The 25809-nt window shown below is 44.6% G+C and overlaps 1 protein-coding gene across 1 annotated transcript in view; it reads left to right on the top strand.

The window, feature by feature from the left end:
- The first annotated feature begins 2721 nt into the window (after window positions 1-2721).
- Window positions 2722-25809, top strand: part of prickle2b (prickle homolog 2b) — a 44659-nt gene continuing 21571 nt past the window's right edge. The window contains exon 1 of the mRNA XM_079297064.1: window positions 2722-2837. The gene's annotated coding sequence lies outside the window, so the exon portion shown is untranslated. The remainder of the gene's footprint in view (window positions 2838-25809) is intronic.

The following is a 25809-nucleotide window of genomic DNA, read 5'->3' on the forward strand; positions in this document are numbered from 1 at the left end:
TTCACACTTTTTTAGACATGCATTCTTTCAGCTTATTTACTCAAACAAGCATCATGAACATTGTTTTGTGTCTATCTGATCTGTGTAAATCCAGTATTGCCTCTCAACCAACTCAACCGAGCATGGTTACATATGCAGTAACCTGAGACTTATATAACAGTTGTGTTTAATATGAACATGTTGGAACACCTCTTGCTGTACATGTTGTCACAACAATGCGTCATTGTGTGCTTTCCTCTTGCATACTGTATATACAAATGTATGCAATCATAAAATACAGAATCGGCTGCTGCGGCTCTTTTTCAAAACAATCATCTTGTATTCTTGCAGTGTTTTTGGCCGCCTCAGCTCTGCTCTCTGTATGCCTGTGGCCCCTCTCTTCCCTCTCTCCGTGGGGCCGTGGGATTGATTGATACCTTCATTTGTTCCTGAAGGGAAGAGGGGGATAAGTCCATGACTCTGTGTGTGGCTGGAGGGGCGAGGGGGAGGTTTTTTTTCTTTTCTTTTCTTTCCATCCCTTTTCCTGGACGCACCTCAGGCCCTCTTCATGCACATTTTGTTTTTAGCAGTGACAAATGACCTCATTTTTTTGAAAAGCATTTAGGTCATTAGGAAAGTGAGGTGTGGGGACTTTTCTTTGTCGCAAGAGAGCTCTTGCGTGTAGTCAGGTGGTGCCTGGTTATTTCTGCTATTTTCTTTGGTACAAATGGTACCGATTTTGCCTGGCGCAGCAGGGCGATTCTCAGCATATTTTGGGCATGATGTTAAGCTTTTGTACGACATTTGAGTGACGTGGACCGCAGCAGTTTCGTTTCCATTGTAGCAGGAATGGTAACATGAGGCGTTGTGGCTTTTTGCCTGGAATTGATTTAATCTATATCAATGTTGCGATACGCTGTGTGTCTTTAAGGCTGGTGACTGGGATAGTGAAAGCATACTTTTCCTTGCCTTAGCGTCTTTTTGTCTTCCCTTGTGTCTTTTGTATTGCTTTACTTGTGTGTGTGTGTGTCTGTGCTTGTGAAATGTAACTGTTATGTGAATACCTGCAAATCCTTAGCAGGAACAACACACGTCTTTGTTGACAGGAGCCGCCTCTCTTGGCTGCTGCGCTGCTTGTTCTCCAGAAATCCCTCAAGATCTACAGCTGTGAGTCTGGCTACCACACACTCCTTAGAACAGTAAGGGCACAGTGTGAGCACCACAGAAGAAGTGATGACATTCTGCCCACATCGCGGTCGCTGGCGGTGCCAGAAACCTCAACCTCGGACTGCGCCGAGATAGATCACTGTTTCCTGTGTTCACTCTCTCCCTCGCCGTTTGTCTGCCTGTATTTATTTGACATATGACTGGCAGGCAGAGATGGGGGGGACCTCCCTTCAGAGTCGGCCATTTTGGGCTATGGTTAGTTTAGGATTTGGCACCCAGAGACCCATTACAAGGTAGCACTCAACTTGGGCTGATTTTAAGTTATCCGCTGCTCACTGAATGTACATCAGTCCAACTTTTAGAGAGGAGAGCTTTTAGAAAGTGCTCTAGCAGATGTTTCCAGAGCCTGCTGCCCTTGTGGATTTAGTGGAGGGTGAGCAGACTGATTGACTGCTGATGAGGGAATACTCTATAAAGGTCAAGATCAGTCATTGTACAGCTGAAGACACCTAATTTGCATTACAATTTAATTCAACAAAACAGTTTTTGCTCGTACACAGTAGAATATTTATGCTTTCAGGCTCAAATACAGGACGCAACTCCAATCACTGTTTCACACAGTGCACCTACTTACAAAGTCTGCTGACTTGATGCGTTCATTCGAAATTAGAATTTCATTTTATTCAAATTTTTCATTACAATTTCACATTTAGCTTGATTCAATAGCAGTTACAAACTTGTGATACACGAGTAACTTTTAATAGAGCTTTTCACCAAGTCCCGTGGTCTGAATGAATGGATGTTTGCTCAGTTGATACTGAGATGAAGCTACTGACATTTAAGCTGAAATACTGTGTGTGATACAGCAAGTAAGTGGGCCTTGAGTTGGGATTGTTATGTCACACTATTTCTGAGTTGAAGAATGTGAAATCACAATCAGTGCTCCTCCTTCTGTAGTTTTTCTTGCTGTTATCACAGAACTCCTACAGCCAACCGTCAAGCCACAGCTTCCTGCTACTTGATCTGAACAGTCTGCATCTCTTGTGATTGCTTGCTCCCTCTAAGAAAACGGGATCTTTAAACTCTTCGCGGGTTCTGCCCCAGCAATGTTTGCACCGTAATTAGTTGGGTCCTGATTCCTCAAGTTGCTGTAAACTTTCTTAAGTCGATTCTGTTTCGTGTTCCCGCATGATGTCGGTGCAGAAACCTGTCAGAACATTTATAGGAGTGCATCTGGGCAAAGAGCTTAGGAAAAACATGCTGACTGCTGTTGACAGGCAGTGGGAGGGGTTAATGTTGTGGACTGTTTGCCCTCTCAGCAACCAGCATGGTGGTCACCCCCGATTGCATTCCTCTGTTGGAAAAACTGCCGTTCGCTCACTTGCTCTTGGTCTTTTACTTACACTCGCCGCTTTCACCCTGCCGACCATCTGCAAGCAGAACCGCTCTTCTCCTCCTCATCACCTCAGCTCAAGTCCTCTGTTTCTTTTCCCTCCCCTCTCTCTCTCGCTCTCTCTCTCTCGCTCTAAGAGAGATGAAAACAGAATTTTTCAATTAGGGGGAGCCGTTGAAAGTGTTTGCTTCAGGCTGCCGCACTGCTCTCTGCCCCCTCTGAGATCCTCCTGTCGTTTAGTGTGTTTCCTTCCCCCTCCGCCTCATTCCCAGCACAGCCAGGGGGGAAGCGGGAAGCGGTGAGTAACTTTCAAACATTTTCATCCCCTTTATTCAACGGCTGATTTGTTCATGCCGGCTTCTGAGGCACTGATTGGTGGAGAAGAGTTGTCTTTGGCAGGGAGTCAAGACTTTTCCCCCGGGTGGTGTACATTCTGCATTTTGACACTTTCATTCTGGATAGCTAAGCCCTTCAGTGATTGGTTAGTTTTCTTAAGGGCACTGTTGACTTATCTTGACAATTTGGGAATGTTTTTATTTCGGGAGGGCATGCATACCGTGACAATCTGGGCAATCTACGGTGGGTGTGTGTGTGTGTTTCAGGTCTCACTGTATCTGTGCTTTCACAAGTGTGAGTTCAATTTTAAGTGACTGTGTCTCCACGATGGTGTGCAAATCCGTCTCTGAGACTCTTCCAGTGAATTACGACTGACAACTGAGTAAAAGCGCCACTTGAGTCTTGTCTTTCCGTTCCCTAGGGTGCTGCTTTGTTGCTCTGCCAACGCAGTTGTCAGGAGTGGGTGGCGTTATCTTTAGACAAGGGGGGGAAAAGACAGAAGTGAGAAAATGTGTGTTAAGGGAGAAAGAAGTGGAAGAGAAATGGCTAGTGTAGTGAGTTAAAGGGAGAGGGGAATAAAAAAGCAAGTGAACGACAGAAGGAAAAAGGCAGTTAAGAGGCATTGGCTTGTCATCTCAGCTGTTGTGATTTAGGCAGGCTGACAGCAGAAAAATCTCCCAGTATCTCACAGCTGTGCGACATGCCTTCCCCTTTTTATTTTTAACTCGGCCACTTATATTGGGCTGCCAGGTCCAGGCAGCGTGCAGGCTATCGTCTCCTAAACTGTGTGTGTGTCTTTGCATGCGTCTTGGTGTCACTGTATCAAGCGCATGCCTATATATGTCAGCGGCACAAGTTTCACTGTCCGACAAAATCGGGGGCTCCTTTCCCTGCAGCCGTCGTCGTGTGCTCTGCCTCAAATCACGTCACATGTGAGAAGTTTAAGAACAGTTTACATGTGTGAGATCCGGCACCGGCTCAACGGCCTTGATTGACCGTGTGAGTGTGTCCGTAAATTGCCAGAGTGCATTCCACACAGACATGCTGCCAGCTCTGTTGATGGCACCCTTGTGTGAGCTGCTGGTAAAAGACTAACAAGGGGAGGAAAAAAAAAAAAAAGAGGCTTGGATTTAGAGTACAGCGAGTCCTGCAGCTTCCTGAGCACCATGCAGCTCGCGGTGTCTCTGTGCCTGGGCTGCGAGCACCCACCCACAGCGACGACGCCTACAAAACAAACGGCCTCTGCGTTGACTGATTTAAGCGCGTTGCTGGGGAACTTGTTGTGTGTTTTTTTTTGTGCGTGTAGAAAAATCATATCATCAGTGGAATTACTAGATCAATGGGATTTGTTGACAGTTGTGGAAAGACCTGCCCTCTCATCCTGCTACCACATCCTGCCAGCCTTCAAGACAAACATCCCTCACTTCAAAGTTTCTCCGGAGTAAAGAACGATTTAGAATCTGTTGAGCCCACTGAAGCAGCGGGATGATGAACGTTTCAGGGTCAGGGAGGGAGGGGGATGGAAAACAGAGGGATGAATGAATTAGCTTCTGCAAGTGGATCTCTGGTTGCTCCTCAGGCGGTGAGTGTGGCAATTGATTTGGTAAGCGAGTGGTCGCCTCACCCACCCCCATCCTTCCTCCTGCTGCCAGACCTACCGCCTGCATTCGTGTGTTGTCAACCAATCGATATCAAGGAGCTGGCTCACAGCGGTGTATCAACTGTGAGCTGCATTGATCGGTTCCATTGATTTGAATCCTAATTATGTTTCATCATCTGAATCTCTAAAAAGGGCTGAAATTGTGCCACTCATTTATAAGCTCCAAAGTCTTTTCTTTCTGTTTTTCACGATTACTGCTGTGCAATCATTTCTTTCTTTCTGTGAGATGATTTATTTAATCCTTTACCTATTTTTTTACAAAATTAGTCCAGGATCTGTTATTGTGACGATTTCAATTTTTATCTTTATGTTTGAGCAGTGAATTTTCACCTCCCACAACATTCGTCACAGAATGAGACGTCATCTCCTGGCAATGCCGCATTGTTTCTGCCTGGATGCAAGGACCATTTTAAGTAAAGAGTCCAAAACTCTACAGACGTGCGTACAGCTCTGTCAGGCTATACGTAGTGATAGTGGTTTATTTTCTGATAAACCACTGAAATGGACAAACTTATTCATCCTGAGGGGGACATGGATTTTTTTGAACCAATTTTCATACCAAATCATCCAATAGTTGTTGATACATTTCACTCAAAACCACAATTGTCAACCTTATTGTGGCACAAATAGTGGGAAAGTCGAGGGATCACTTCAGAGGTCAGTTAATACAACGTCTGAAAAGTAAATCATAAATGTCTGTTCAAAATGTTAGCCAGTAGATGTTGAGATATCTTGCAAGATGGGTGAAAACATTGTCCTGCTGGTAGTTCAGAATCATCAAAAATCTGCAGGGACCATCCTCTTGGGACCATGAGTGTCTGTACACAATTTCACAGAAATCCATCTAATAGTTGTTGAGATATTTCAGACTATCAGACCAAACTGCTGACATCCTTAGAGCCCTAGCACGGTTAAAATTTGGATTTCAAAACATTTCCTCAAACATCTTGTCTGTAATGTGACTGTAGACAAGATTGTATTCATTGTGAGATTACACAGACATTTGGAAGACGGCTTTGGAGAGATGAGACAGAAAACATGAATCCCCTTGCGTAGTTTGTCTGCTTCTCTTCCTCAGTCTTCCCTCTATTTTTGTTGCGTCCTTCCTACTGTTTTCTATCTGTGGGTCGTGGGACAGCACAGAATCTGTACTTCATCTCCATCCAGTGCCAGGAAATGTCAGTCCTGGGACATTTAGCAAGAAGTAAGCTCTGACACAACAGGATGAAACTTGAATTAAATAACAGATTAACTGGATAATTGGGTTGTGTCACAGTTATGACAGAAACTAAACTGAAACAAAAGCTCTTTCAGCCTCACTGAAGTCATTGAATGACATCTGAAGGTCCTCTCAAATTAAAAGAAATATATCAGCACCGGCCTCATTTGAATTAAACACTAGATTGCAATAGTCTCTTGTGTACTTACACATTTTCATCACACTTGCCTTCTCTTAGATGTGTCAGAATACACGCCCACACACACACACACACACACACACACACACACACATAGATCTGGAGACGACCAGAAGCAAATGAGTGCAGCCAGAAAAAGCCGGCTGCCGCTCAACTCGGCCAGGCTTGGCAACTGATAAGGTCGACCACGGGGAGATGTCTGCACTCAGGACCTGTCCGTCAAGCACAAGAGCCTGCTTCCCTCCCCTCGTCATAAGAGAGTGATTAGGGGGGAGGAGTGTGACAGAGGAAGATGGAGAGGCTGGGAGACAGATATAGAGTGGCTTGGGAATAAGAGGATCGAGGCGAATTAATAAAGTGAAAGGGAGTGGAGGAGGGTCAGAGAGAAATAAATGGATCATGAAACCGTAAAAGATTTGTAAAATGAGGAAGTGGAAAAACTGTAAGGGGGGGGGGGTGGTATGCTAGCCAAACTATTCTGACTGTAGCAGCATGTCAAGATGTTCTCCATTTCATTCCATCTCAACCACAACTTCACCCTCTGTTCTCATTGTCTTGCTGTTCAATCAATTACCATAAAAATCTCATGGAAATCAAGTCACTGTCATGTTGAGACCCGGACGCAACAATAGCGCTTTGTTCAAGGTTCACCAATAGAAGACACATTTTGGAAGCACAACCCCAATTCAAAAATGTCCTGTAGAAGCAGTTTTTAAGGAATATGTCTGTTCGAGGTGACTGGGCGAAGAGTTGGAGACTTCTGTGTCCTCTAGTTGAACTTCTACTGACTGAACTTTCCTGCTGATGAAGAAGGAAATGACTTTCTGCCTACGCCGTCTGTTCAACGGCGGATGGAAGCGTCACTGAGTCATTTGTGTCCTCGATAACACATTCACAAAGAGATTAATATGTTCAGACTTGCCCCGACTTTTTTTTTTCTTTCCCTTTCTCTCCCACGTAGTGATCAAAGAGGCCCCAGATGTTGCGCTTCACCTATCTCCTTTCACCATCTCCTGACGTTGTTGTGAAAGTGGCCTGAGTAGCGTTCACTTAGCTGAGGGCTGCCTCCGGTCCTGTAGCTTTCATTACACATGAGGAGATGGATTGGAGTTTCATGGGATGCGGAGCGGCCTTACATCTCTTATGCGAGGGTTAATAAGGAAAATTATCCACACAGCTGAGCCACAGCTTTGGCAACGGGCTAATTAGATTTCGTTCCACACATCCCGTGTTTTTCCATCATGTTTGGTCAAAAAGACAGATCCCCTGACACACCAGCGCTGCCTGTGGAAAAGTTTCACGGTGGAAAATTTGGCAGTGGAAATTCTTTGTTTTTGATCCATCTGCTGCATGCACCACACAAAACGGAGCTATTTTTGGTTTCACAGCGAGCAGCGGAAGTGCCAGCTCTCGCACAGTTCATTAAAGTCCTGATGGAGGATAATTATGAACTGAATCACAGAGAGAGCAATGCTTTTTCATGCTGGTAGCAAAGTTGATACCATTTCCTCCATGTCTGCCAATTCACGGAGGTTTCGATCTGCAATTACTGTTCGCGGTTATCACCTGGAAAGTTTCTTCAGGCTGTTTCTTCAGGCTGTGTGAGGGCAGCTTCTCCGCACTGGCTGAGGTCAGTGAGTTCAGGGTCTTGAGTTAATGTTTCAGTGTCATATGTCCTCTGCTCGGGTCATGCTGAGCTAGTCCCAGAGGTATGACGGCTATGTGGGATAAGCATAGTGAAAAGGGCTGTAGAGGAGTGCTTTGTGGACCATATAACTGTCTGCTTGATCAGCGCCATAGATGGCGAGAGCGAGATCGGTCGAGACACGTCAGTTAATCCTCCCAAAGAGCGTTGCTTTGGCCGATTCTTTTGTGATGTGAACACATTTAAATGTCTGTCTCTGACCGGAAATTCAAGCAGTTTACATCACAGTGGCACTATTTATGGTCATAACGTGGGCATGTGAGCTGGCATTGCTGGTTAGCTGCTGTGCTGCCTGGGAACTTTTCCTCTGTCTCTATGGCGACGTGCAGAGAATTTAGACTTGTCTCTGCTCTCTTTTTATCCTTGTTTATAATGCCAAGTCGCCATAAATACAGGACTTCAGGGAGCACTTATGTATACACCCAGTTTGTGGGGCAACAAAAGCTTTAATTAGGCTGAATGCCAACCATATGGGACAGCAGGTAGGCTCCCCACTCGTGTGGTCCAAACACACACACACACACACGCGGTACAGATTCAGGGAGGGTTAGTGAAAGTACTAGAAAGGGCCAAGCACCTCGTCTTTATGCTTTTTATGCCAAGGAAAAGATTGAAGCCTCCCCGGGTGTTGATAGTACATGAAAGGCAAACAACTACCATTTAAAGGAATAGTTCTACATTTGGGGTCAGATGGAGCTACTGTCAGGAGATAAATTAGCTTAGCTTAGCATAAAGTCTGAAGGCAGCGGGAAACTGCTCACCTGGCTCTATCCGAAATTTAAAAACCTCTTTACCAACACCTCTAAAGCTCACTCATCAACACATCTCGTTTGTTTCATCTGCAATTTATACACAAGCAGAAATATAAAAACAGCAATTTGTGGTTCCAAAGGAAGAGGTGTAACTATTTCTTGATGAATAACAGTTGATCCATCCGCCCAGTATGTCTGTGCAGCGTCTTTTCTGTGACGACATGACTCTGGGAAGTCTCTGTGCCCGTTTGTTGCCAAGAAATAGTCACAGCATGGAACGTCCCGTACAACGACACCTTTTCATTTTATAGAGCAGGCTGTAGCTTCAAATAGAGGAAATTGTTAGCAGTCTGACATAATTGATACGGCAAGTCTAGCATTATAAACATTGTTTATGATGTTAATTAACAACTGCTTTTCTTAATTGATATGTTTGTTCACAGCTGGTGAAGAGGTGTGTAACTCGGGGAGCTCAGATGCAAATTGGCTCCTGCTATCATTTCCGTCTTTGTGGAGTTGTTTTATGGTTGCCATGGTTACATTGCAAGGTGTGGTACAAAAGTACAAATAAAAGTTCATCAGTAGCGAATGGCCCTGCACAGAACACAGCTTTCTGTCTGGAAGTACCTCAGAGGGGCTGGTAGCTGCTGGACAGACCCTGACACATGTACACATCCGTGGTTCTCCAAATCTCCATAACATACATGCCAGGTGAGAGCATGTGAGAGGACAGTGGGTGCCGCAACTTGGCTAATTCAGCAGACCGGGCGGCAAATCAGTTATAGGACGAGGAGAAAGAGGAGTAACGGGAATGACAAATTAGCCAGGTTTATGGGAAGAAGGGGAGAAAAGGGAGTCGGGAAGTAAGCCTTGGAGGGTGGGTCAAGACAAAGGGGCATGGAGGATTAGAGAGCGTTAATTAAAAAAGAGAAAGAGGGTATAGGGTGAAGCTTAGAGAAGGTAAGTAAAGTGAGAGCGGGGAAACATCTGACCGGAGGAAGGAAGAGTAATAAGCACAGAGGAACAGTGCACCATAATGAAGTATCTGTGCTCCTCTGCCTCTGGCTGGAGAATAACCGCAGCCTTGGCACGGCCGCAAGACCCGCTCAATCATGCCAAGGAGAAAACACACACACACACACACACACAGACGTTTGCATGATCCACACACACAACAGAGTCTGTGACAAGTTTCTGCATTGCAAATTACAGACACACAAGAACTTTTGACAGATGATCTGTCTCTTCCTACCACCCACCGTATCCCGATCTCTCTCTCTCTCACACACACACACACACACACACACACACATACACACACACACACACACATACACACACACACAAACACATTCCAATCGTAACACATTTCAACCTTTGTTCGGTTTCTGTCTCTCCACCCAGACCAGAGGTGGCAAGAGTGAACAAAAGGTTGTTTTATAAAACCCACAGTGTGACAGGCTGGCAATGCACAAGACACTGTTGCTCCACGCGCACACACACACACACACACACACAGCAAGGGATGGAAGTCAAGACAAATGGTAAATTCCTCCTCTGCAGTAAACAAGTCGTGTTGTCCTGCGGTTTCCGCCGCTGTCACCAGTGCACTGAAACATCAGCCTGCCAGTTAGTCACTGGTGCACAAACAGTACCTGCTCTAGTGTGCAGAGAAGACAATGGCCGACAGTTAATGTGCCCCCCCCCCCCCCCCCCCTCCCCCTTGCATGAAAAATCCAAGTACCGTACTGGTGACAGTCAAGAGATTGGAGTGTTGAATGTTATATGACCTGAGTGTGTGTGTGTCTTAAATTACATTCAGATATAGTTTCAAGTGAAACAAACAACAAACTCGACACTCATTGAACTGTGGCCCTTTCCCCCCCTATGTGTTGCATTGCAGTGATGCGACCAATCAAGGCCCACCCAGAAAAACACATTGTTTTTTATTTTTTATTTTATTCAAGTTAAAATTCATAGCGCTTTGACTTGTAATTTGAGGTGCATTACAACCACACATCTCTGCATGTGAGTTTATGTCAACAAAGGGTAGATGCTGTTTCTCTGCATCTGGTTTGCCTGCCGTCGTGTGAATTGGTACCCGCAGTGAAAAAAGGGATTTCTGCTCTCCTTCCATTGATGGTGTTGCAGAGGGGAAGCTTCGAATTAGGAGGGAAAAGCACTGGATGTACAGTATATCCTGAAATTTGCTGACGGGCAGTTTTTCACTGATCCGTCCCAAAAGACTGGAGCTGGGAGAGAGAGAAGGAGAACTGTGGTGGAAAGTAGGACAGGGACGATGGATCTCTCTCTTACTCTCCTCTCTTCAAAAGACCATCTGCAGTATCCTCTCTGTGTTGTGCTTCTGTTCATGTGCATATATCCTAAATGTGCTTGTGTATGCAGTATGAATTGGAAAAGTTAAAGTGCTGCACAGGATTCATTACCTGAAATTTAACTCCGTCTCCAAACATATCCATATTGGATGTAACCCCTGACACTTCATCCATCCCACCACGCCAACCTTGCATGGTGGAAGCTGCTTGTCATGTTGGCTGGGCCCAACATTCAGTAACCATATTAGCGTTCGTATGCAGCCATCTTTTTGGTTTTCCCATGAATGTAAGTCATACATGTACTCTCCTCCTTAGCTCGGATTTGTTTTCCACCAACTCCTGAGGAAAATTCCTTGCTGCACCATAGCGTGTTAGCTGGTAGCTAACATTGCCTGCTGTCAGCTGCTTGGCACTGGGCAGGCTTATCATGTTCAGGGTGATGGAAGTCACTGGAGTGATGCCGGTGTGTGCATGTGTATTTTGGCCTGGTTTCATTCAGACAGCCTGTAGTTTGATCTGATTCCAGCCATCTTTCCAGCAAACCAGCCTACATACTGCTCTCTGTAACTTGTTTCTCCTCCACTGCTGCAAGCTGTTATTTTTTCCTTGCCACACACCCTCATCCTGATTCATCTCCTTTCTTTCTGCTGTCTTGCCATCTTCGTTTCTGCCTCTCTGTAATTTGGCCACTAATGGTCTCGGAATTGATTCCCGGCAGTCCGTGATCCGCGTCTCCTCTCGCTATGTTTTGCCCGTTCTGTTCAGAAAAGAATGCCGCAAAGCAAACACACACATGTAAACATACCATGTGCTCTTACCACAGATAATTGTTGAGGTCTTGTCGTGTATCTTTCACCACAAAGATGTAGCATGTTGGATTGTGTTTGATTTGTCAAGCAGAAGGAGAGATGAACATCAGCAGTGATCAAATACAAAAGAATGTGGAGCGGAATAATGTTGTAGTGATGAGCGAAGACAATTACGTTTTTGGAATGGAGATGAGGAGAGACTGAGAGAGATGGAGAAAGATGCTTGCAGCTGTAGAAATACTTGTGTGAAAAATATTGATATTGCCACTGTAACGTCTTGTGACATTAGAGAGGAATGACTCAAAATTGCCTTTTTACTATGAATATGTTACCTTCATGTCCACATTTTAACAACTCTATATAGTAACAGAGAAATGTAGGGAGACATACACTTCATATTGCACACTTACTACAGAATTTGGCCCTTCAGTCTGGAGTTATTATTTAGATTCGTTACATACAACTGCAACACTATCACACTCTCTCCATTTCCGTATGCAGCTTCCATCACTCATTAGGAATTCCCAGTCAGGCTCCCAAATGGCAAAATCTGAGAAATCAGTCTCAAAATCTGAGAAATCAGTCTGGAAACCTGCTTAATAATAAGTGAATAGTGCTGCCACTGTTGTTTTGGAGGACAGACTTTTTGTGTGTGTGTGGGTGTGGTGTGTGTGTGTGTGTGTGTGTGCGTGTGTGTGCGTGTGTGTGTGTGTGTAACCCCAGTGGAGCGTGTAACGTTAATGAGAGGGCCGGAGACGGGCCTTATCACCAGCTTTCCAGTCCTGGCCAGACCTTAATTAGCTCATAAATGCTTAGTGCACACCTTGCTGCGATACTGCAGGCAGGGCCGAGCAAAGTTACACACACACACACACACGCACACACAAGCAGACAATGCACATGTGAATGCTTAGACACAAAGATGAACGCAAACTGAAATCTTCGCCAGTATATAGAGGGTAATATTTGGTTGACTCTCAAACTAAATGTGTGTTTGTGCGTCGGTGTAATGTCCTCTATGTACGCAGACTAGAAAACATGTTGCAGCTATTTAGTGCTGGTATTGGGTATGTTGTGTTATGTTTGTTTGTAAAGGCACTACTGTATATGAATTAGCGCCCTGTGGTCAGTGATCTGTAGCCTTCGGCGTTGGATTGTGAGCCTTATTATGTCTCAGAAGGAAGATTTCACTCTTTGGAAAAACTGTGATTTTCAGACCACCCTGAATGTTCCCACAGTCTCTAACAAGAGCCTAAACTGCAGATAAGATGGCCCTAGACCTTGCTTTGGAAGGCTCTTATCTTCATACGCCCACTGCTGTGCGACAAAACTGATTTATTTTTAAAATAAAACTCAAAATGTTGCCTCTCTATCCGCTCTGTCCCTTTCCTCTTTCTCTTTCTATCTCTACTTTCTCACGGTTGCAAAGTCCGTTTATATTTGTACCTCTGTCTCTCGCACACACGCACACACGAGTGCTGGTGACATCGAGGTGTAAAAGCGGCCACTGCCTTTAACCCCCAGCCCCCACCCAGGAGTCAAAAAAGGGCCCCACTGTTTGCTTCAGGTCAATGTTAGTTGGTGGAGAAAGCTGGTTTCCATCCATCCATCCAAGCCATTGGCTTTTCTCGACCAAGAGGAGACCGTAACCATGAAACAAACAGACTGCCAGAAACTCAACGGTGTCTGTCTGCCTCTGCATCACCAAACAGCACATAAAGTCAGAGTTATTTTGGGGGGATGGGTGGGTCCTTTTGAAGTTGGACGATGACCTCCAACTTGTTGCTTTCTGACAAACCCCCCTTTCCTTTATATTCATACACACACTTCCGCTACATCCCGCTGCCGCAAAACACCCCAGAAGGAGACACTTCCTGGATGCACTTTGTGTGTCTGGCTGAAAAAGATGTGTATGTGGTTGTGAGAAATAGCCATTGTGTTTTTTGGAGTGTTTAACTTATTTATATCTTGCAGCCTGTTGATCTGCTGCGGGCAATTGAGGCATCGTGGAGAAGTTTGTTTTTTTGGTCATTAAAATAATCCCTCGTGGCCCCAGCTCTGATGTAATGGGAGCAGACCGCACCCCCCACACAGCTCCGCGTGTGGCTGAAAACCCCCTTCTAGAAGCATACAGAGATAATAGGAAACAGATTCCGGCTATTAATTAATCCATATAATACAGTTAGATGCTCTGGTATCTGGCACACCAAGTTTTTCCCCTCCTCCAGACTCACACACACACACACACACACACACACACACACACACAAATATTATCATGTGAACTCAGAGTTGCACTGAATCCGTCAGCTGTCTGTCCCTAAATCGTCTGAGGAACATTGAAATGGGCTGCACGGTTCCAGCAGAGAAAATCAACGTTGTAAGGAACAAACACTGGTTAAACCCCCTGCTGTATTCCACAGGAACACAGCATTCATGTTGAGGTACAAGTCGATATATCGGGAGTACACTTCCTCCATTTCTCAGCGACTATGTTTACCCTTCCTCTTTCTCCATCCCTATTTGTGTGTGTGTGTGTGTGTGTGTGTGTGTGTGTGTGTGTGTGTGTGTGTGTGTGTGTAGGTGGGTGGGTGGTCTTGGCTAATGAAAGACGCTGAGATGGAGCCATGGGGAAGCTTCGAAGTCATGTCCTTTATTTATCTCGACTGTGCTCTCTATCTCTCTCTCTCTCTCTCCCCTTGCAATTATCACAAAGCCACTCACAATCACACTAAGGCAATTTCTCTCATGTGCACCTGCAGGCACAAACATGGCGTATATCTGCCCTCCAAGCATCCTATTTAACCCAAATCTGTCACATTCCACATTAAACAAAGATGCAACCACCTGGATTTAATTTTTTTTTTTTAGATCAGACACCCTTGCACTTCAAAGTCAAACACAAAAAGCAGAACCGCCCTTTCAGACAGCCGATGCTCTGCTGTGAGGAACACATCCTTCACTGCTGCTTCCTTCAGTGCCACCATTTTGCATCCTTCATAATAACCGTTTAGTTGAACTCAGCACATGCCATACTTTGCTTATGTATCTTCCGATGCCAGATTCGATGTCTGCCTAGATATGAGACATTAGCGACCACCTGCTTCCTGCCTTAATTGTCCACAATCTGTGCAGTGACTGATTCCAATTCTGTGAACTAAAATGGTATTTTTAGAATGACAATGTAATCCTGGCCTTTAGCCTGCTGCTCTGAACAGTTTGTTTTTATGTTGTTATTTTCCTCTTATAAGAGGAACATGAGAACACACCAGTACAGTGTAGTCCAGATACTGTAAGTGCTGATTGGTAGTCAAATGAAGTGCAGCACAGTTCCACTTTAGCTTTAGAGCAGCGGAAACAGATTATTAAGTTTAAAAAGTCAGAGGTTACCTCGTACTGTGGAGGGGCATGAACTCATACATTTTAAAACGATGACGTAGACACCCGCGTTCGCTACTTGATTGGGTCTTTGCAGTCACGACGTGTCCTTCCCTGACGCGTAACGCCCCATCACGTGACCCTTTTTCGGAGAAAAACAAGCAACAACAGCCTTGATTATCGATCGACTACCAGTGATTAATTCAACATAACGGATTAGAGGCATTACTGGCCTTGTTGTCTCTACTAGCAGCTGTTGTGCAGTTAAATTCTGCATTTTATAATTCTACTACTGCAGAAATGTTAAGGAAGTAGCCGTTATTGGAGCCATTAGCGAGCAGCGTGTCCAGCGGCATTCTTGAAACATTCCACGAAATGTGTCTGCCTGAGTTTATAGAGGAAGATTTTAGATGAAGATCTTAAGTATCAAGCACAACCTTTTATTATTAAAGAGTACTATAATGCAACCAATCTACTTCCTGTTTAAACCGGCACCCGCATACTCATTGTACATGAATAGTCAAGTGATGTAAATATTCAGGCTTGCTAGTGCAAACGATGCTGAAACGCTCGTGTGGACGGAGATCGTTTTTGTTTCAAAACTTTGGTTAAATGAAAATGTATTCGTGTGGATGTAGCCTAAGGCTGCAGCATACTTGTTGCAGACATTAAACTTGGCAAAATGTTGTGTATTTGTGCACATAGGTGGGCGCATTTATGTGTGGCATGTCCACGGTACCCTCCTGACCCCGCTAGGGCTCCCTCAGAAGCTGGTGTAATTGAAACGCTGCAATTTAACGTGATGTTTTTGCGTAAATACATAAAAAATTTAATTATATCAGATCTAAAATGTTATTCCTTCATTTAGCGCGCAGATTTAAAAAATGGCAGTTAAAATTTCACAGTGACAGACAAGAAAATACTTGCCTGCTTCAGTGGCAGGCAGTGAAAAAAGGTCATTTCAGACCCTGCCTCCGCCTGGTAACACTCCAGTCCAGCACAACTGAACAGCAGTTCACCTACGGCCTACATTCCACGTCTCACATCTGACTTGCGTGACTCATTTGATCATCATCTGTGATGTGAAAACATCAGATTTGCTCTCGGTCAAAGACATGAAAAGTCTGTGATCATAGTTCAGTAGCCTAATAAAACCCTAAAGCACTGCAGGGCTGCTCTCAGCCACAACGTGAGTCAGTTAGGTCATTGTGAGACATACAGCAGCAGATAAGGTGTGAAACACTTGAACACACAGGCACGACCACACGCGCTAATCACCCAGCAGCACTGATCGGAGCCTTCATCTGATTTTCAGATGCAGAAGTGATGGGCTCTCTGTCATATTTTCAAGCTCGAGTGCGTCATATGAAGCTGTTGCTTGCCGGTGTCTGTCATTACAGCAGACGTATGACATCAGGTGCAGGCGTTGGCATTGTGACAAAGTGGTTGGAGGAGAAAGAGCTCAAGGACAGAACCTGTCGTATCTCTCCGTAATGAGTAAAACAGAGCTGCAGTAATTTATCAATGTCTGCGTGCTCCTTTTTATTCTCCTCTACTCCGACCCAGCCCACATAAATCCAAATCCTTCAACTGGCAATCTTTAATCTTGCATTTGAATGAATAGCTTATGTTTATTTAAGGCAGAGCACAACTGCTTTAAATTTACATCCAATTCCTCTTCCTCTATGATATATGGGAGGGTTAGAGTATGCACACACTTCAGTACACACACACTCACGTTCCCTGGTTGTGTGTCTGACCTCTGAGGTCTGGCTGAACAGTAGACCATGGTGGAGCTCTAAGTGGGTGCAGGCAGACCAGATGTGGCTGTCTAACCCCACAGACCTAACAAGTGGCTGCTTGGCCGGTAGCCTCACCGCCGCTCGGCTGCTTAGCGCGATGCCTAGAAAGCCCGTGGACACGGTAGCGAGCCACCAGTATAGAGTGCTGCTGACTCTGAACAGAGGCTGACTGAGGTTTGCTCTGAGGTTTAGACGAGGGCTGGGCGAGCCATCTTTCAGCTTCATGTTAACTGTAGGTTTATTGAAGCCATGTCCTTGTGTCTTTCTTGGTTTGTGTAAAGCTCATTAGGATTTTATGTGGCTTTGGGTCAGTGGTAGACCCTAGCAGGCTTCATAAATTCTCACTGCTTTTGCTCATTATTGACAGCATATACTCAGTCATGGTTTGCAATGAAATTATAACTTTTTTTTCCAGCAGAGATGGGTACAGTAATACATTACTGATGCAGTTTTAGTCTCTCGCTGAATTCTCAGATTGACATCTCATCTCATTGTTTCTCTTACTTTTATCTATCATGGATGAAAAATAACAGCAATCTTTTATTGGAAGCATTCCCAGTACTTGGTATTTATTCACCAAGAATGACTGAACATTATATCTGTGTATGGTCTCTGTGATTAGTTATCCTAAGATTTAAATACAATCTCCAATTTTGATGGTCAAATAGAAAGGTAGTATTATATTACTGTAGTGTTTTAGAATAAATAAAAACATGATCTGACTCTAAAGTGAATAAGCATATTTCCCTAAATGTCAGACTATTCCTTAAGTAGCCCAAAACTATGACCATCTTTCAGCAGCCTCCTCCAGTTGAAGGTCAGTAGGATAACAAGGTAGCCAGGACTCCTCAAGGTGATTATCAGAGTTTGCAGGCTGACACAGGATCTTAAAAGTTTACCCAGCCTGCCGACCATGAGGGTGACGAATTTCACCCCTCTGCTCTAAAAGAGTCATTTGCAGCTGAGGATTCTGGGAGTGTGAAGAGTCTGGTGGTGGAGGAGCTGCTTTGCATTGTTGTTGTTTTTTTGCTTAGTAGTTTTGTAGTCTTTCAACTCTTAACATTTTCATCTGACGTTCTCGTCTCCTAAACCTCTGGTTTTTTTTTATCCAGCTTATCTGCCCCCCCCGCCCCCCTCTTCACCCCTCAGTCATTCAGTGTCAGCTACTTTCAGAAAAACTTTGCTTACCATGGTGCGGTCACAACAGACGAAACCATGAACAACGGGAATAAACTCCCATCATCAACAGATTACAGACTTGAGCGTGGCTTCTTTTCCAGAAACATGTAATACATTGCACATGGGTACTAAATGTGTCCCAGATGCGAGGGGTTCATGTGTTGTTCAGGCTGTGCTTTTTGCACCCCGAGATCTGTGTTATGTCATCATAAATGTTGCTCTCATATCCGCTTCCCAACACTGAGAGCTTTTTAGAACCTATTGTTTATGTCGACACAACGATCTATTCATTTTCCAGTTAAGATGGGGGTGAAGCTTGTGATGATTTTGGCTTAAACCTGCTGACTCACCCCGAGCATTGATCAGATATTGTTTGAGAAAATGAAAGTCTGTTCCAAAAGGATCTGTTGAAGTAGTCCGTTGATTTGTATGTGTAATCAATAGAGTTCACGATGCATGGTAAGATCTGTGGGCTTTGGAGGATCAGATGGACGTGCAGCGTCAGCCACAGCAGTTAAATGAAAAATAGTTCATGATCAATAGATCAGAGCCAGGCTGTCTCGAGCGCTCTGTGTTAAGGGGTGTGCTTTGAGGCTAGAAGCCGCTATTGGCCATATATTGACTGAGGGCTCAGGGGGATTAAGGGCTGCCGACACCAGAGAATGGCAGAGTGAAGTTCTGCAAGACTAGTATGTGAAGTACTGACTGACGAGCTATCCGCTAACATGCTAGCCAGCCAGGAACAAAACCATCTCTCGATATAATGTACTATATTTGTCGCCATTTTATTTGAGTGATCGAATTTGGGCGGGTAAATGTATGACAGGTGTGTTGTACCATTATCAACTGTCAATAAATGTCTAATTGTTTCTTTTGTGTATTAGGTCATACTCTGGCATAGGATGTTAAATACAAGGGGGTGGCGCAACACAGATAGTGAGCTATAGTGGCTTATTCTGTCTCTACCTCAAAGATAAGCGCTGCATCTCCACTGATTGCAGCAATTCCATTGAAATGACTCGATTTTTCCACCACATTTAGTTTTAATTTCTGGTGTGACTGGGCCTTAACTGATGGCCGCAGGCAACCAATGGGGCTACTGTGAGTGTCTTGAAATTCTGCCCATTTATTGACTGATGCTATCACAGCGGCCTTGTGTCAGATTCCCTACTGGTCTGATCCATCATACAATGTAAACAGTATCCTCTAAATATGCCACTGGGCGGTACACATACAATGGGAGGTGACCCAGCAATGAGAGAAATCCATAGGTCAAATCTAGAGAGTGCATGAATGTATTGGCATGTAGCTTGGCTGTAGATGGATGGGCTCGGTGATACCGCATACTCTATCTCCCCGTCGTGTTTTTTCCCTCTCAAGCTTTGTATCGTAAGCTCTCCTGCTTTTCACACTGCCTTTTATGCTTCCCTCTCTCGCTCGGCCGATCACCCATTGATGTTGCTTTTATGATCTGTTTTTACGATCTACCTCTCCTCTGTCTTCCTCTCTCAGCTAACCTCTTGGTGTGCTGCAGGGAAGGAATAGCAGGCTGAATGTGATTCATTCTGACGCCAGCATCAGTCTTGTGGCTGGCACAGTCTTGGCATGCAGATGCACACAAGCTGACACACACACACACACACACACACACACAGAGCAGCCTTTCCCGTCCAGAGTTTCCTCTAATGACTGGTACTCTGCCCCAGATACCAGAGAGGAGCCAGAGCAGGCACCAAGCATACTTGAGCTACAGTGCTGTGCTGTGATTAGACATGGAGGATATCGACATCGCCTTTCTGCAGAGTAGTATGTCACTCTCTGTTGTGCTACCCATAGCTGATGGGTTTGCATGAATTCTGGAAAAAAAAACAGTAGCTTGAAAAAGACTCTCGTATAATTGTTTGCATGTTTTTTTTGTGTCTCACATGTGCTTTTTGGCACACACACATGCCCAGTGCGTGACTCTGCAGCATCATGTGTTTGCACTATCTCTTTCTGTCGGGCCAAAGTGTGTGTTCATGTGGAAACATGTGGAGCCCAGCAACAGAGGCGAGAAGAATGATGCACAGTGATTAGCTGTTCCACACTTCAGCAGCCGGCCACAAGTTTGTTTTTTTTCTTCTTTCTTTTCCATGAAATAGCTTCAAGTCAGTGAGCATGTGTGGATATTCTTAAGGGAACTGATGCTGATGATCACTTGCCTTTTAACTCAAACCAGCCTTTGGCCACTACTTCTCCTGTGGTCTTCTACATGTCCATGCCTCACGTACGTTGGAATCTGATGATGGGTTTGCGAGATGGATCACGAGAATTGCTCGTGTTTATCGTGCTGTGTTTATCGGCAGCGACGCCTGTGCCACTAATTCAGAGCCACTCGCACATAAATGGAGCTGAAAAAGCAACAGCTAGTCCGTCTTTGTGCACACATGTTGATATGTTTTGTGCATGCTATGTGTTCTTATTTCATGTGTACATGTATCCTCCGTGTGTGTCCTCCTTCTCATGTCTGAATCCTTGGCAGCCTTTCATTTTCCTCGTGGCTCCTCCAGTCAGTCTGCTCCTTTTGAACAGTGGCTTCATTGATGCTCGGGTCTTCTTATCCTTCGCTCTTGCCTTGGACAGTTTTAACCGATCCCACACTAACCTTACTGTTCCCCAGTTCGTGTGTGTGCGTGTGTGTATGTCAGTTCTTTGCTTACAAAATAAGCATAGAATTACATGCATTCTTGCCAACTTTCGCGCATATGTGTGCCTACAAACATAGCAGAAGTTTCTGTATGTTTTCTGTGTGATCGTACGCGTGAGCATATGTAGATGTGTGAGAACCGGGCTGTGATGTCGTATGTGGGTCAGCAGAAGGACATTATTGTGTCTGGAGCTCCACGGGGGGTGTTAGAGGTCTGTTTTCGGACTCCTTGTGCCCGAGTGGCGCAGCACAGAGGCCCGTCTGTGGCCCGGAGAACCCGAAGAGTGCCAGGAGCCCGCGGGGTGAATAAATACGCCGTGAAAAGTGTGTTAAGAGAGGTGTGAAAGAAATCGGAGGGCGAGACACTGGGTTTTGTGTGGAGCCTTTCCCTCCCCCTCGCCTCCACAGCACACATGCTCTCTCTTTCTCATACACACACACACACACACGCTTACACTTTTCCTTTCACACACACCTCACATGGAGGTTCACAGTTCAAATAAACAGCGGCTCAAGCAGCGGGCCGGGTCTGGTGTAAACAGCGGCGAGTCGGGGTGATTCAGTTTCTCTCACGGCACTGCTCTCTCTCTCTCTCTCTCTCTCTCTCTCTCTCTCTCTCTCTCTCTCTCTCTCTCTCTCTCTCTCTCTCTCTCTCTCTCTCTCACTGCTTCCTAATGGGCCGTGCTTTAAATGGGGGAACGTAGGGGAGCAGCAGTAAGTGGGGAATGGACTGGGTGAAGAAAAGGTTACGGATGGGGAAAGACTTCCTTTTTAGTACCTTTTTTAAAAGGCACCAGAAGTGATGGACTGAAAGTCTATCTTTGCTCAGAGATGTGCTCACTCTGAAAGTTTGACCTCGGTTTGATAAAAGTTGTTCAATGGGATTTATCTGCTTGTGTGGGTTGCTCAATGTGACTCATAACTCCTCCTTGTCTGTCCTTGTGTGAGAGTGCTTTCTGCCTACAGTCTCAGGGCAGCGACCACTCAATAAATCCCCAGGTTCACCGTCTATCAGGCCAGTGATGAAACACAACGCTGGTCTGTCACGTCCTAGAAATGGCAATTTCTTCTCCAATCCATAATAAGGCTTTCAAGATCCTGTCGGGAGAGGGCTCTGGTGTGTGTGTGTGTGTCTGAGTCTGATCTGCTCATCACCCATCCCTCTTATGTTAAGTTAAACAGTGTAACAAGATGAAATAAGGGGGAAATGAAATTGCCTAAACTTAACCTCAAGATGAAACACTGCTTTTGATTCAAATGTGAGCTTTAAAAGATCTCTGTCGGCTTTCAGAATATGTTCTCTGTGGTTTTATTCGCTTAAGCGACTCGGCCTTGGTTTAAATCCGATTTGACTTTAATCTTCTTATTTCCTCTTTCAGATGCATCTGTTCATTGTTGACATGATGTCATCCAGAGATTATCTCTTTCTTTCTCGTACAACTATTTACTTCCTTCCTCCAATGGCCTGCTGTATACAAACGTAATTGTTCCATGAAATGTACACATCTATCTCAAGGCTCCGAGCTGGATTATTTTAGTTTGGTTCATTTCACTGATTTGTGTTTTTGTCAGTGCTCTTCTCACCGATTTGAAGTGAGAACGCTCAGTTGGGGAAACATGTCCAGTACACCAGTCAGGATTTAGCGACATTTCAATCTGTTCAAAATCTGATGAAGTTGTTGTCATTTGCTGCGTTGCAATCAAATCTGATCAAACCATACCAGGACAAGCTGATACAGAGTTCCAGGGTAGGGATGCACTGGTTCAACTTTTAGTTCTCGATACCGGTACTTGGGCTTTTGGTGTTGGCCGATAGCGATACCAGTGTTTAATTAATAAGTTGTATGCCTAACTGTGTGCAAGTGACTAGCATCATTATGTTATGCTGAAAGCAATATCAGGCTTTATTAATGTTGATTTTCTAACTTCATTGAACAAAATGTACACATAAATACTTTGATATCAATGTACTGAATTGTTATTCATCAAAATACTGGTATCCAATACCAGTACATCCTATTTGAGTCGGTATCGGACTGATATCTGATATTCACCGTCGGTGAGTCGCTTTTAACTCTTAAAAAAAAAGACTTGCCTTTTGAAATGTTTACTTTGCGTGCCGCTTATTTACTGAATATTTAATGTTAATAGAGATGTGCTTAAGATTTGAAACCAAGTTTTAAGAAACTTTTAGTGTGATCAGATTTGTTTTGAACCATAGGAACATTAAAGGTGTTCAAACTAAATGCACATGTTGTATTTTAATATTTCCAATTTCCAAAAGGCCCTGTATCCTGTGTAGCCTGTATGGGTGTGCCTGGTCATAGATCAGTCTGTATGTGTGTGCGCATTCATGTGAAGCAAAGTCGCCCTTCAAGTTTCAGTCACCAATTAAATGCTCTTCATCGAAAGACTAAAATGCTTTGAACAATGCCAGTGCTGCTCTTACCGCCACAAACATGTTGCCACTTGTAGCCGGTTTGAAGCTACAGTATAAATGTAGCACAAATTGTGCTACAAAGCCACACTGAATATTATCCATCGGGCTTAATCAGAATGATTATTATCCAAAAAGTTTGGCGCGCTTCTCCTCACACAGTGTTGCCAACAGCGGCGTGAAAAATACATCAACATGTGCGGCCTGATCGGGAATAGTGTGCTATCTATTTTTCGGAGAGATTCGCCAAGCGGTTTTCCCGACAATTCCCGAAAATCCCTAAAAACTGAGCAACATTTCTCCATTCACTTGAATGGGGTTTCGGCGTGAAGAGAGCTAAAAAAAACACTTAACTTTGGGCCCATATTGACGAGCCGTACATTAACGTAGAAACATGATTCAAAGTTTAAAACGTAGACAAAACGCTGCACTTTATTGAGCCCAAAGTGATCTTAATTGAGCCCCCCCCCCCCCCCACCCCATTTCAAATTGAAGCCCCACAGAATGAATTCTAACTGGAATGCTTGTGATGAAGCCTCTCATTTTAGTGTCAAACATTATGATTCTGTCTCCTCTCCCCCTCTCTTCCCCGCCCAGTCCCACCCTTTCAAAATAAACGCCCCACAAATACAAGGTTCAATCCGAGTACCGTATGAATCTAAAATGCAGAAAAGAGAGTAGCACTATCTCAATTGAACCTGAATGACACTACCGGTAACATTGGCGTGTGTATATATTCCGATTTCTTTGGAGAGTAGCCACACTGTCACAATTTCTTTCGGAATTTTCTAGTTTTACCTGCTGCTGATACATTTTTGTAGTTTGTTCCTGAGTTGATTGAACGCCCTCAGTCCAAAATCTGTTTGATGGACTGATCCTGTCTGTCCCACAAGCTCCTTAAAACTAAATATTTAAACGTGGCACAGCTGAGTGTCGGGGTTTATTTAACCAAAAGTTTGAGCTTAAACCTGGAGAACAGAGTTTAAACCAACCCCTTGGCATAGAATATTTTTCACAAATACAGACGATCACAAGGGCAATCTCTATATTCCTCACCTTCTATTTCACTATTTATTCCGATGTTCCTCTGCTCATACTTGACAGTTTCTTTTTTTAAACTTTTATCGCATAATATCTCTATTTAAAATTCCTGGAAGCATCAGACCTGCTCCAGGGGCTTACCAGCCGATTTCACATTCACCATGTGTTTCTTTTGTTGCACTTTCTCACCCCAACTGCTTATGTTGGTTTTACCTGGCTTCTTTACAAAGTACAGTGCGCACGAACCCTCAAACTCCACATAAAGGCTGTTGTGTTGCCTTGCTTTATGCAACCCCCTGAAAATAAGTGGTAAGATCATATATCAAGACTACGCCTGCCAACCCGCAATTGTGGTCCAGCTAATGAGTACGCTAATATTTATTATTAATGATGGAACATCTGGTCAGTCGGCATGAGATTGTGGCTACGGGCGAGGGCTGCAAGGTGATTTGTTACAGAGTAAGAACCACAAATACAAGTCGGAAGAGGTTTAGTGTATGGAGCGAATGTAGTGAATGAAACAAAAACCCACAGAGGGAGCGAGAGAGGGAGAGTCAGCAAATCAGTATCGACACCCACACCACTCATCTGGGTCATGATGACAAGGTGAGGAAGAGGAACATCAGTGGAGGCTGAATGAGAGAGTTGAGTCAGAGAAATGTGCTGCAGGGTGCTGAGTGTGGGAGGTTCGGAGGTGGGTTGTTCATTCATTGAGCCACAAGATCACACTGCATCAGAGCTGTGGCTTTATGAGTTGCTGGTAGAAGAATGAGAGGTTTTTCTGCATTACTTCACTTTAAAAGGAGATAACTTTTCAGCACAGATGGAAATGAAGCTAGATCTTGTCTCCCAAATGTCTTTATATTTATAAGGCACGAACACAGGAATAATAACGTCAAAACGTATTTTGTTTGCTTTCCTCATATCTCACTGCGTCCATTACAGTATTTCTTTACTTCCTAGAACTGTTGCTCCCTCCTCCTTTTTTTTAATTTATTTTTTTTCAAACCAGCGCATGACCTAGTTATGTTTTGAATCAGAATCCACATGTACAGTACGGCTGAGAAAAGCTCATTGACAAACCGCCGTTGTTGGGCACAGCACGGTGGAAATTGAGCTGCGTCGCCCTAGAGAGTGCTGTCTACAGTGCAGATGAACGGTCTAACGGATAGACGAAGGTGGAGGGATCAGAGTGTGTTTTTCCTCTGTGCTGAAGAGGCTTTGTGTAAGTGGGCCAGGAGGGGCAGAAAATAGCTCCAGTCCCCTTGAGGAGTCACTCCACAAGGTCACCTCCCTGCCCTGGGCCTTTGAGCGTGAAACTAAGTGTCCATACTCTTTCTTTCTTCCCCTTTTCTCTCTCTTTTTCTTTCTCGCTGTCTCCCTCTACTTTCCCCTCTGTGGCTTAATGACTTACCCAGGCCTCTGCACCAGCAAGGTCTCTGCAGCAAGAGTTGAGTTTGTGTGCTAACGAACCCCCAAGCTAATTAGAATTTCAGCCAAGCTGGCGACACTCCTCATTTCCTTGCCATTTTCCTCCCTTTGGACAAATACAATTTCACCCTTCAACCCGCGCAGAATTAATCCAGTTAATGTTCAACGGCCACTTATCTGCTGGGAACATGGATACAGAGGGGCTCTTGGGTGGAGGTCCCATAGTGAGCCCCCCCCCCTCCCCTCTCACTAAATCTGCTTTCTGGTCAGAGCAGTTGGGCCAAAGTACTGCAAGTCCAT

Source organism: Melanostigma gelatinosum (genome assembly GCF_949748355.1).
Source record: "Melanostigma gelatinosum genome assembly, chromosome: 3".
In the NCBI taxonomy this organism is placed as follows: domain Eukaryota; kingdom Metazoa; phylum Chordata; class Actinopteri; order Perciformes; family Zoarcidae; genus Melanostigma; species Melanostigma gelatinosum.